This window comes from Benincasa hispida, chromosome 12, assembly GCF_027475165.1.
Source record: "Benincasa hispida cultivar pf3 chromosome 12, pf3_genome.v1.1, whole genome shotgun sequence".
NCBI classification, from domain to species: Eukaryota; Viridiplantae; Streptophyta; class Magnoliopsida; order Cucurbitales; family Cucurbitaceae; genus Benincasa; species Benincasa hispida.
In genome coordinates this window covers 81731638-81743336 of record NC_143489.1, presented here as the reverse complement: position 1 = coordinate 81743336, position 11699 = coordinate 81731638, and the positions used below count along the sequence as shown (strand labels likewise).

General features: G+C 32.1%; 1 long non-coding RNA gene across 1 annotated transcript; it reads left to right on the top strand.

Moving 5' to 3' along the window:
• Positions 1-2816: 2816 nt before the first annotated feature.
• On the top strand, positions 2817-5361 carry LOC150032235 (uncharacterized). Its single transcript, XR_016525508.1, has 2 exons — positions 2817-3076; positions 4977-5361. It is a non-coding gene; the product is annotated as an uncharacterized LOC150032235 (long non-coding RNA).
• The last annotated feature ends 6338 nt before the right edge of the window (positions 5362-11699 follow it).

Genomic DNA, 11699 nt, shown 5'->3' with positions numbered 1-11699 from the left:
ATCCTTGGTAGTGCCGCCAAAATCTTTTTGCACTGAAAATATGTATTGATTTTGGTCCACACTAAGGTGTATTTGTGTTATTAATATTCTGCGTCTAAGTGTAGTGAGATGCGTCGATCACAAGTTTTCTCATTGTCAGGCCAAATGTAACCTGATTACGAGTTTCTTAGGGTATCCTAAGGTCAAACACGGTGATTTATACCAATCGAGACAGATAAGTGTGAGTATGCAGCATAGTTACAAATTTATAAGAATGAGGTAAAAAACATGCGATTAACTTGGTTCTAAACTGGCAAAGATGCTCGTGAGAGATAATCGTAAAGAGATACTGTAGAAAACAACGGCCTTAACGTGAAGGTAAAATGTATGGAAAAGTTAGGGTGGGGGAGAAGATTCATACCACATCACCAAGCATTATCGCATGAACTTATCCTGGCTTGCAACTTCCAATTATCGCACACCTTTTGATGGCCAATACACTAAAGTTGTTATGAGCACAAGGTTATTTTTATCTCCAGAAATACTTCTTGCTTTGTTTAATGAGTTCTGCAACTGCTTTCCTTCTCAGGAGGCTAGTTATAGCTACTTGTCTCTATGAGTGTTTATAGGCCAGCATTTAAATAACTATACATTAAACAAATAGGACAACTTCCTCAGATTCTGCTTAGCTCATGATATTAACCTTCCCCTTTACCCCGTTGAGATTAGTGACTCATGGCAAAGGTTAAAATGAAAGCGAAGATATAGGAAATGGCGAATGAAGACGTGATAATATTAAGATAGAGATATAGTTGTTGAATACAGGTGAATAATTTCTTAAACTATAATGCAGTACAACACAAAATGATAAAAGAATAAGGTGAAGAGGTTATTGGTAGCATTTTTTTGCTCTCAACAGGTGAATGTCTAGGCTGCTGATGTTGGGATGGTTGAGCGGGATGGAGAAGACCCTCTCGTACTCTTGCTTCGGTGAGGGTCCAATGATGAATAGGGGTGAGAAAGATGGAGTTGGATTTCTCTCTCGTAAATCATAGAATTTCTAGATCATAAATTTTCTAAAGATCGGATGCCTTCTTCTTGGCATCAAGACTCTATTTATAAAACCATGCATTGTTCCTTGTTGGGATTCCCACTCTGATCAATCGTCATCATCTGACGTGGTAGGTGTGAATGTCAGCACTTCAAACATGGTCAATGTTCTGGAAGCTCGATCAAAAATCCGTTGGTACAGTTTCAGAGATCTCGAGGCATGTGATCGTTTGTTTGTTCTTTGAAAGATCAACGCATGCACGTCTCCTATGATCACCTGCAAAATAAATACTCTTGGTGCAATATGCTCATGATATGCGGTTAGAGGGTGCTTTTGAGATGCTTTAGCGTAAGTTTGATATTTAGCATGAATTTTAAGCATGATTGAGGCATAATCTTCTTTCCTTCCTTTATTATTCTAAGAAAAAAGCTATAATAACTTATATTTCTACAAGTTATCACCTACTTAAGAGACCTTAGCAAGACATTCTTATGCAAAAATAAATTTGACAAGATATTCATGCAAAATTGTGATGAACTAAGAATCAATTAGCATGCACGATTATTCGTGAACAGACAATCTCAAAATCATGCGTTCAAAAAATCAAGAAAATTCAAAGAATGCACAATTTAGAATTGCAAAACATCAATTGGAAGTAGAAAACTCAAGAATTTAACATTGAATTCTTGATCCAAGAAACTAGATTAAATTTTCCTAAAAAATTCATAGAAAAATTCGTGAGAAAACGACCTAATCCATGCTTACAATCCAAAATTAAACTAAAACCTAGCCTAGTGATACTGAAAACACAAAGGGAGAAGAAGAGAACAAGGCCTCCCTTGGCCTCCATGAAAATTAAGCACACCTTTTTGTTGGGTTTTATGTCCTAAAACTCGTGGTTTGTAAATAATAAATTAATTCTGTAAATCGATAAAGTTGTTATTGAATATATGGACTGTTTATTTCGTTTTAGAAATAAATACAATAAATTAAAAGATCCATGACTATTACATGAGTACTTAAACTTTATGTGGAGACATAAGAGTGGATCAGGTTTGAGTAAATAGTCAAAATGATCTAAAGCATAGGAATAAGGCTGGGTGTCTTATTCTGTTAACGCTATTGGATGCGACCCACTTTGTAGTTGTTACAAGAAGTTGTAAAGTGTTACAAACGAAGTGATCCTAATTCGTTCATGTGGTGACATGAGGAGTGTGGGCGTCTTGTGCAATGAGTTTGCATAAGATCAGACTAAAAAATTGTTGGGTTGTATGTCCTAAAACTCGTAGTTTATAAAGTTAAACATATTCTATTATCAATAAAAGATGTTATTCGACATTATTTCAATAAAGTTGTTATTGAATCTATAAATTGCACTTATAAAGTCTAAATCCTAAACTAAGATCCATGGCTATTATATGAATACTTAAACTTTATGTGGAGATATAAAAGTGGATTAGGTTCACTTAAATAGTTAAAATAAGCTATAGCATACGATTAAGATTGGGTACCTTATTCTGGTAACACTATCGAATGTTGCTCACTCTGTAGTTGTTACACGTTGTTGTAAAGATGCTACAAACGAAGTGATCCTGATTCGTTCATAAGGATCCCCGGTTTGACCCCATCCCCAGTCAAATTGGAGATTTTTTGCCCCAATCGAGGCGGGGACCCGACCCTACGGGGATTTTTGCCAACCCTATTTGTGAAGTAGTACTCCCCTATCCAACCACTTCATCTTCATTCGTGAAAAGAGATGGAATTTTTTTTTTTTGTCATATTGTTCATTGATAAATATCATAGAAAAAGAGAGTTTCTCTCTACAAAAAATTCTTTTCTCCCTCACACCAAAGCTCTCTCTCATAAGAACTCTTCTTATCAAATTAAGGATCCCACAATCCTTGATCCTTGTTCGGACAATAACAAGAAAATCGAGTGGTGGTGTGTTGCTATAGGTTCATGTTCATTCGTGAGTTTGGGAAGAAGATATGGTGTTCATGAGTTTGTGAAATGGAAGAAGACTGTGTTGAAGATGGTCTTCAAGAGGTATTCTTCTATTTTCCTTAAAAGCATATTGTAAGTATATATCTTTATCCTATGTATGATTTCTCTATTTTTCGCACATTTCTAAAATGAATTATACTGGCAAATGTATTCACACGCTTCCGCTATGGAATTTCATTCTTTCAAAAGGAACTCTAAGGAGATGAGTTCTGATGATGATATTATTCTGAGTGTTTTAAGTATAAAGAAAAAAAAATTGTAAATTGAGGATGTTAATGCCTCAAGTCTTGAAGGTTCCTCTCGTTCATCTAAGAAAAATATTTTTGTCTCTGACAGTGATACATCTGTTTCTGCTAAAGATGTAGTCGAAGACTTAACCTCTGAGGAAGATAATTATTGTGCACGAAGTAAAAAGAATCCTTCTCTTTCTATTCCCTCTGTGCCTCTTAATGGAATGCCCCTTCACAACGAGGCAAGTGGTAGGTCATGGAAATATGTAGTTAGAAGAAAAATTAGCGTTGAGCAGGAGCTCACTGATAGAGCTCAAGATTGCTTAGAGTTTGTGAAATTAATCGTCAAACCGGGTTTGATAAAGACTGTATTGAATATTGATCCTAACTATCTGAAACTTGTTCAAGATTTCTTTGTGAATTTTCCAAATGGGTTTGATGATTTTGATAGTCCAAATTTCAGGAGAGTTCATGTGAGGGAGCTCTATTTTGTGTTCCTTGATGCTCTTATTAATAAATTTCTTAAAAGAGCTGGTGTAGACAATGCTCCTACACAAAGACCCACCATGAGGGATCTTGTGATAGAATTGATAGGTAGAGTGAGACAGGCTTGGCCTAAAACTAGCAAGTTGTTGTTAGCAGAGCTGAGTGTCAAATATGTCATCCTTCAAGTTATGTGTCTTATTAGTTCTCATGTCATCAAGTTGCTCACCTGCTATCTTCATTTGATTTGTGGGATTTTGTTGGCTCAAAAGTCTGTTTTGGTTATTGTTGACGAGTGTATAGGTCTTACTCCTGATGTTCTTACCTTTAGTTGCAATATGTTTCAAGGATATCATGTTCTTTGTAGCGGCAACAAAAAATATTTCAAACCAGCCTATTGATATTACATTTCAAGGAGAATAATCCATTATGACTGTTTTATTTAGTAAACGAATTATGCAATTATTGACCTTTGAATTATGGGAAGTGTCTCTTCAAATTCACCAGTGTATTGAACGAAAAGCTAAGGTGGATGTTTTATTTCAAGTGATGTGTTTGTCTGCTACTACAACTGAAATTGCCTTTACTATTGGTGGAATGGATAGTGGTCCTGGTGGTTTAAACTGTTTTGGTTGTTTTTCTAAGATAGACAAAGGGGAAGAATAGTTCTGCCTCTGTCTTGTTGTTATCTCTACTTTGATAAGATAGTCTTTAGGTTGTGTGGTTATTGGTTTTCTGCATCTCTTATGATTTTTTTTTGTCTGGTTCTATGTTTTTAACTTGCTGGTTGTGTTTGTGTTCAATTATCTTGCCTTAAAAAATAATAGCCAAAGGAGGAGTTTGTTAGAGATTATGAAATTGGTTGTATTCGTTTAAGGATGCTTGAGTTTGTTTTTTAGGCTGTTTTGATGATGCCACAAAAATTGTCTCATAGAATTTCTTTCAGAATGCTGATTCTACAAACTTTATTTTTTTCTTATATAGCAAATTCTACAAATTTATTTTTTTGGATTCTTTCCTTGTTTATGCTTTGTAGATTTTGAATAGGGGTGTTTTCCTATTTCCACTGTGTCTATTTAAATCCAAGATGATGTCTTGCTAGAGTTGGCGCTTTTGAACATTTTGTTTGAAGCTTTTCATCTTATGGTGGTCGTGGTATATGCCAATCTCAATGATTGTGATTCAGAATTATTTTGATCTTGAAGTTGTGCTTTTGATTGTTGTTGAAGCATGCTTGGTCTTAAGGAGAGCCTAAGACATCACTACTTGAGAAGGCTTGGGGGAGCTTAAGTTCATGAAGTGAAGTGGTCTTCATTTGAGGGTGGAAAGATAGAAGTTGAAAGGAAGTCCCGTACTTAGGAGGCCTAAGTGAATGTTCACTAATATTCTTATACTTAGGAGGAGCCTAAATACATTGAAAGTGAGGAGATCTCATAGTTAGAGGGAACCTAAATACATTCAAATGAGGAGATCTCACACTTAGGTGGATCATTCGCTAAGTTGGCTATTTGAGTGTCACTGTAATTGTCGTTTATTTATAGATAAACATATTGTTGCAATTGCTTGACTTTATATTAGTGAAAATATCTCTCCACAGGCACACTGCTCCTGAAACATAGGTGGTACTACACCAAACTGGGTTACCAAAGCTTTGTGTTTTGTTCTAGTTCTAGTTTTCTATGTTTATCTTTGATGTTATGTAACATTTATTTTGTTGCGTTTTAGATAACATTTATTTTCAAAAATAAATTTCACTTTGACCTAAAACCTCGCAAAATTACCATCGGAAATAAATTGACCACTAAATCAAAAATTAAAACCTGTGAACTAGACTTAATGAAACAAAGTGACGACTAAATCAAAACTCTTGCTTTTGCACGGTACATAAACTAAATAAAATGTGCACTAGACTTGATATTATTTGAACTAGAATTAGAAACATTTTATCAGGAAATAAAATGTGAAAATCAAAATACACACAAAGTTTTAACTTTATGACAAGGAAGAAAAATTGAAAGGTATCGTTTATTTGACTTTTTCAAAATTGAAAGTTGTCATGAATCCTTGCAACCTATTTTGGTGTTCCCAATACAAAATTCTTATGAATGAGCTATTTTTTTTTTTTTTTTTTAAAAAAAAAAGGTTTAACATGTTGATACAAATAACAATTATCAACTTTTTAAAAATTTCTTTAATCATGCTAGTATAGGCTTTATGATCACTCTATTTTGATATCATGGCAGCTAAAGGCTCCAATGTTACAAAAACATTTTGTCACTAATATTGATGTAAAGATTTGACAAACAAAATAAAGTCAGTTTTTTATAATGTACATATATATTCTTGGTGGGTTTTCATCTATGTTTCCCTCCTCAAAAGTTACTTCATTTGGTAATCATTTTATTTTTTTTGTTTTTTAAAATTAAATCTATGGATACTACGTTCACTCTTAAATTTCTTCTTTTGTTATCTACTTTTCATCAATTGTTTAAAAATAAAAAGCCAAATTTTAAGAACTAAAAAAAGTAGCTTTCAAAAAGTTGTTTTTGTTTTTTGAATTTGGCTAAGAATTTAACTATTATAATTAAGAAAGATGCAAATCATGGTAAGAAATATGAATAAGTTTAATTTTCAAAAACAAAAATAAAAAATAAAATGATTATCAAATCAGGCCTAACATATCAAAATTGACATAATAGTATTGATTATTTCATTGTTGTCATTCCACTGGCTATACTAGCTAGCCAAAATTGATCAAATAATATTGTTTATGGGAAAACTGAATTCCTAAAATTTAGGATAATTTTTATCTCAAACTTGACCAAGTGCTACAATTTTTTCTTACAAATTTAATGGGGGCACAACAAACACAACACCAAAACTATAAGGATATAAATTGATAAAAATTAATGAATTTAAAGATTCTCATATAATGCATAACTGTGCAACATTTAACCTGGTAAGAATTAAATAAAATCATTACCAAATTTTAAAGGTGAAAAATTATTCAAAATATCAGGATTATATATATACACTATATATATGTATGTGTGCACACATGTGTATGTATGTATACACACATGTATGTATGTGTAAGAAGTAAAATAAAAGGACAAATTATGCGTGGACGCAGTACAATATGTGTGAGGAGTTCTTTCATTAGTTGAAAATTGTCTTTTAAATATTTTTAATTTATAGTTTGTAATTTTTTTAAATTTGATCTGAATAACCTGTAAAACATAATTAACCAACTAAATAGATTCACATAATAAATAAAACAACGAAAACGAAGTCCATACTATAACAAATAAATCAAAAATTACAATATCCTAGAATAAAACAAAGGCGATACTAAATAAAAGAAATTTGTTTTCACAAATACATAGAAGAAATAAAATGAAAACAACGTCTAGAACACGTTTGGAACACAGCATCTTGAACAATCGTCCAACCTCATCACCGAACAACATTCTACAATAAAACAAAAACATTGAAATGTCATCATTTTTAAACATACACAACACGATCAAACTTCATAAACAAAACATCCACAAACACGTTAGAACTTCATAAACATTCATAAACATACAAGAACTCCAAGTTTAACGACAAAACGAGTATAATCAAACTCTACCCACCCCCCACAACAAACATGAAACCTCCCGAACATCAAAAAACACACAAAAACACAAATTTCATAAACAAGAACGAACACACATAAAATTCAAACTTTCTCCCCAAAATGGTTTAAACCAATCTCAACCCAACCCCACAACACATTAGAACTTCATAATCATTCATAAACACACAAGAACTCCAAGTTCAACGACAAAACGAGTATAATTAAACTCTACCCACCCCCCACGACAAACATGAAACCTCCCGAACATCAAAAAACACACAAAAACATCCACAATCCACAAAATTGAATAAATTATAACATCCATAATCTACAATTCACAATAATCCACCAAATTGCAGAAATTGTCACATCTATTAATGTAAATTAAGTAATCCATAACCTTAAGAATTAAAAGGAACAAAAAAACTCAATCCACAATAACATCCACAATCCATGGCTTAAATTAAAAACAATCCACAATAACATCCACAATCCAAAAAAAAAAAACTGAATCCACAATAACATTCTAGAAATTAAAAACAATTGCTTAAATTAATATACAAAATAAGAGAAAATAAATGAAATGGATGTGTACAAACCTTGTCTAAAAGCTTGAAAATAAACAATAAAATCGCAAGCAATGAAGGGGGAAGGCGGAAGATTACCGGCGGGATGAAGAGGGGCGGCGACTGAAGAGAGGCGGTGGCTGAAAGGGGCGGCAGCTAGACAGATCGTCGGGTTGAAGAGGTGGCCGGCTGAATGAGGGCGACGGGGGTTAGGATTTTAATTTAGAGAAGAAGAGGGGAAATGAAGAAGAAGGGATTTGGATTTTTACCAGATCCCATCTCCCGACGCCGCCCGACGGGCATCAGGAGAACCGTCGGGAGTTCCTCAAAACTCCCAACGGTTATCGGAACTTCTTACACCTATTTTACGGTATTGGGAGTTCCCAAAGAACTCTTGATGATGTTTTACTTCGTCGGGAGACACCCTGTCTCCCGATGAGGTCTCCCGACGAGCAATTTAGGCATCGGAAGAGCTCATTTTTCTTGTAGTGGAGTGTTCCTTTTTTTTCAATTTTATTTTCCGTTTTCTTTTTTTATTCTTCATCTCATTTACTCTTTTCTTTCTTTTTTTTTTCTCAAGAACCTAATGATTTATTCAACTCACCTTTCTTTACCGATATCTCAAGCTATCAGTGATAGCTTCTGTCATTGATATCAAGCTATCAATGATATAATGCTATCAGTGATACCTCCGTGATCTCAAGTATTTAATTTTTGAAGTGAAGAATTTTTTTCATCCACTTTAACTATCCGAATATCTAATTGTAGCAAACGTATTCTCTCGCCAAGAAATTATTTCAACAAAAGTAACTATACTAAAAGACAAGCATTTTGGCATTACTAATAACGAAAAGCTATCAATGATAGCATGTCTATTTTTAATGAACTCAACTTCGCGTCATGCCTATCTTTTGTCTTGTGATGTTCGTCTCATGAAGTTACTTCACGAGAAATGAACTCGACTTCACGTCATTTCTATCTTTTGTCTCGTGAAGTAACTTCATGAGATGAACTTCATGATAAATGAACTCAACGAACTCAACTTCATATCATTTCTGTCTTTTGTCTCATGAAGTTACTTCACAAGAACTTCACGAGACGAACTTCCTGAGAAATGAACTCAACAAACTCAACTTCACGAGACAAATTTAAATCCAAATCATCAATTTAGTCAGCAAGCCACATCAGCATTTAAATAAACTACTTGGACAGATCTGTTAATTTAAACAATTCTGTTAACGAAGAGGACCTTTTAAACGTATTATTGAAAACTTAAGGACTAAAATGGCTAATTTGAAACTTCAAGGACTAAACACACATATTCCAAAAAGAATTGGGAACTAAAAAAGTATCTTTTCCTTAGATTCTATCACAGATAGCATGTCTATTTTTCTTGTGGAAAAAGGATGGTTGAAATAGGCTTCTCTTCAAAATGTACTAGACTGTGATGTTCATTTTTGTCATTTTTTGACCTAAATCTATATTATAAAAACTCTATATTTGCAATTAGTTTTTTCTTGTTATATAAATTCTAATATTTATTATATAATTACTATCTATGCAAACAATCATCTAAAGAAAGTTTCAGTAAATATAAAATACTGAAAATTTTGGTTTGGAATCGCTGTACGTTTATGGACAGCGGGCCCAGTTTTCGATAATGGGCCTTAAAGTGACCCAACAAAATAGGCCTCTTATTAATTGATGGGACTTTAAATGTAGCAATATTTATGATAATGACCAATACAATGGCCGATATAGGATGTTTATTTTTTCCTTTGTTTTTATTTCTTTTTTCTTTTAAATTACGTGGGCCGATAAGATGTTAAGATTATAATATATGTCAGAATATTTTTATCCATATTTTCACATTTTACGAATTCGTTTTAAAATGAAAGGTAAATCGATATTTTCATTATATTATTAAAAAATCCATGAAACATAAAAAAAATTACAAAAGGCCTAATACAAATAAAATATAAATAATAAACATTTCGACTGGTTTAAAAAAATCATAAAATATTATTTAGCAATTTAATTTTTTTTATAATATTTTCATAAATTTTCATCAAAATCGACATTTTTATCAATATTTTCACTGAAATTTTCATACAGTTGAGACTTCGACATTTTCGTTGATATTGATATTTTAAACCTTGGTTAGGATAAAGGTTTAAGTGATAATAATTAATTCTTCTTTTCGGGAAATCTATATATTCCCCTTGTTTTTTAAAAAAGAAAAAAAGAAAAAAAAAAAGAAAAAGAAAAAGAAAGGAAAGGGTGGTTAAAAAAAAAGAGAGGAGGAAAAAGTTCAAAATCTCCATATAAATTATAACAGGTAATTTTTAATCTTTCAATTAGAACATTCAAAATGACTATTAAAAAAATGTTGTTTTTAAATATGGAAAAATGAACCAAAATATAGCAAAATTTTAAAACTATCAATAATAGATATTGATAGACATGGATAGATGCTGGTACAAGTCTATCAATGTCTATAGCATTTATCATTGATAGTTCTAAAATTTTGCTATATCTTATAAATATTTTAAATAGTTTTACCATTTGAAATAATTTTTTTTTAAAAAAATTATTATTATCGGGATTGATTTATTTGTTATATAGTATTTACAATTGCTCACTCAAATACTCTCTTCAAATCAATTTACCAATGAATGACCACTTGGTCTCATCAGTAAATAAACTCAATAATTAGTATAGATATTTAGATATTTTTCAAAATCATCGACTAAAAATTGGAAATTTAAACAACTAAGACTTTATTAAGATGGTAACAAGGAGAAGCGGAGCTGGGGATGCACTCCCATTTTCATTTTTTGGGGATTTTTCATCCTCATTCCCACCTTATTCCACGTTTTAGAGAGTCAGGATCGGAGTTTGGGAATCCCCCCACTCAGAGATCGGGTCCCACAAAGAAATATTTTCAAATTCATATGATATGAAATATTTTTTAAAATTCAAAAATATTTTCAAACTAAAGAATGAAAGCCATATCTTTGATATAACATGCAAGACATGTGAAACCATTCAAATTTATATGCTTACAACTTTATAAAAGTAGTCAATTTGAGTATAATTCAATAGTAAATAACGTGTATTACCTCTTTTGAGGTCGAAGATTGTTCAAATTTCTATACCCATAATTTGTTGTAGGATAATTTACGAAAGGAAAACAAAACATTCTTAAAAAATTAAAAGAAAACATCTTAATTTACTGCTACCAAACCCTTGCTTTAAAATGCAAAATACACAAACTAAATAAAATGTGAACTAGACTTAATGTTATTTGAACTAGAATTAGAAACATTTTATCAGGAAATCAAATGTGAAAATCAAAATACACACAAAGTTTCAACTTTATGACAGAGAAGAAAAATAATCAAATTACAATTGTTGTTCAAAAAGCAAAGTCTTGAACCTCTAAAAGAAAGGAAAGTGCCATAACATACACATACTTTGCTTACAAAGACTAAAGTGCAGAGTTTGTATTAATTATATATATATAAAAGTTCCAAGCATTGAAAAATGTTTTTTTTTTGAAGGGGGGGGATTTTAGAATAAGCAACAGAAGCAAAGAAAATCACTGCTTTTTTTTTTTTCTAATTTTTTTCAAATTTTGAATGGAAGAATTTCCATCTTCTTGTTTCTCAAGGCAACCATCCTGGGAGGAAATTATTCATGCTTGGCCCAGCAGTGACCACTGTTATGGGATCTGGCTGATACCTGCAAAATTAATCAAATTT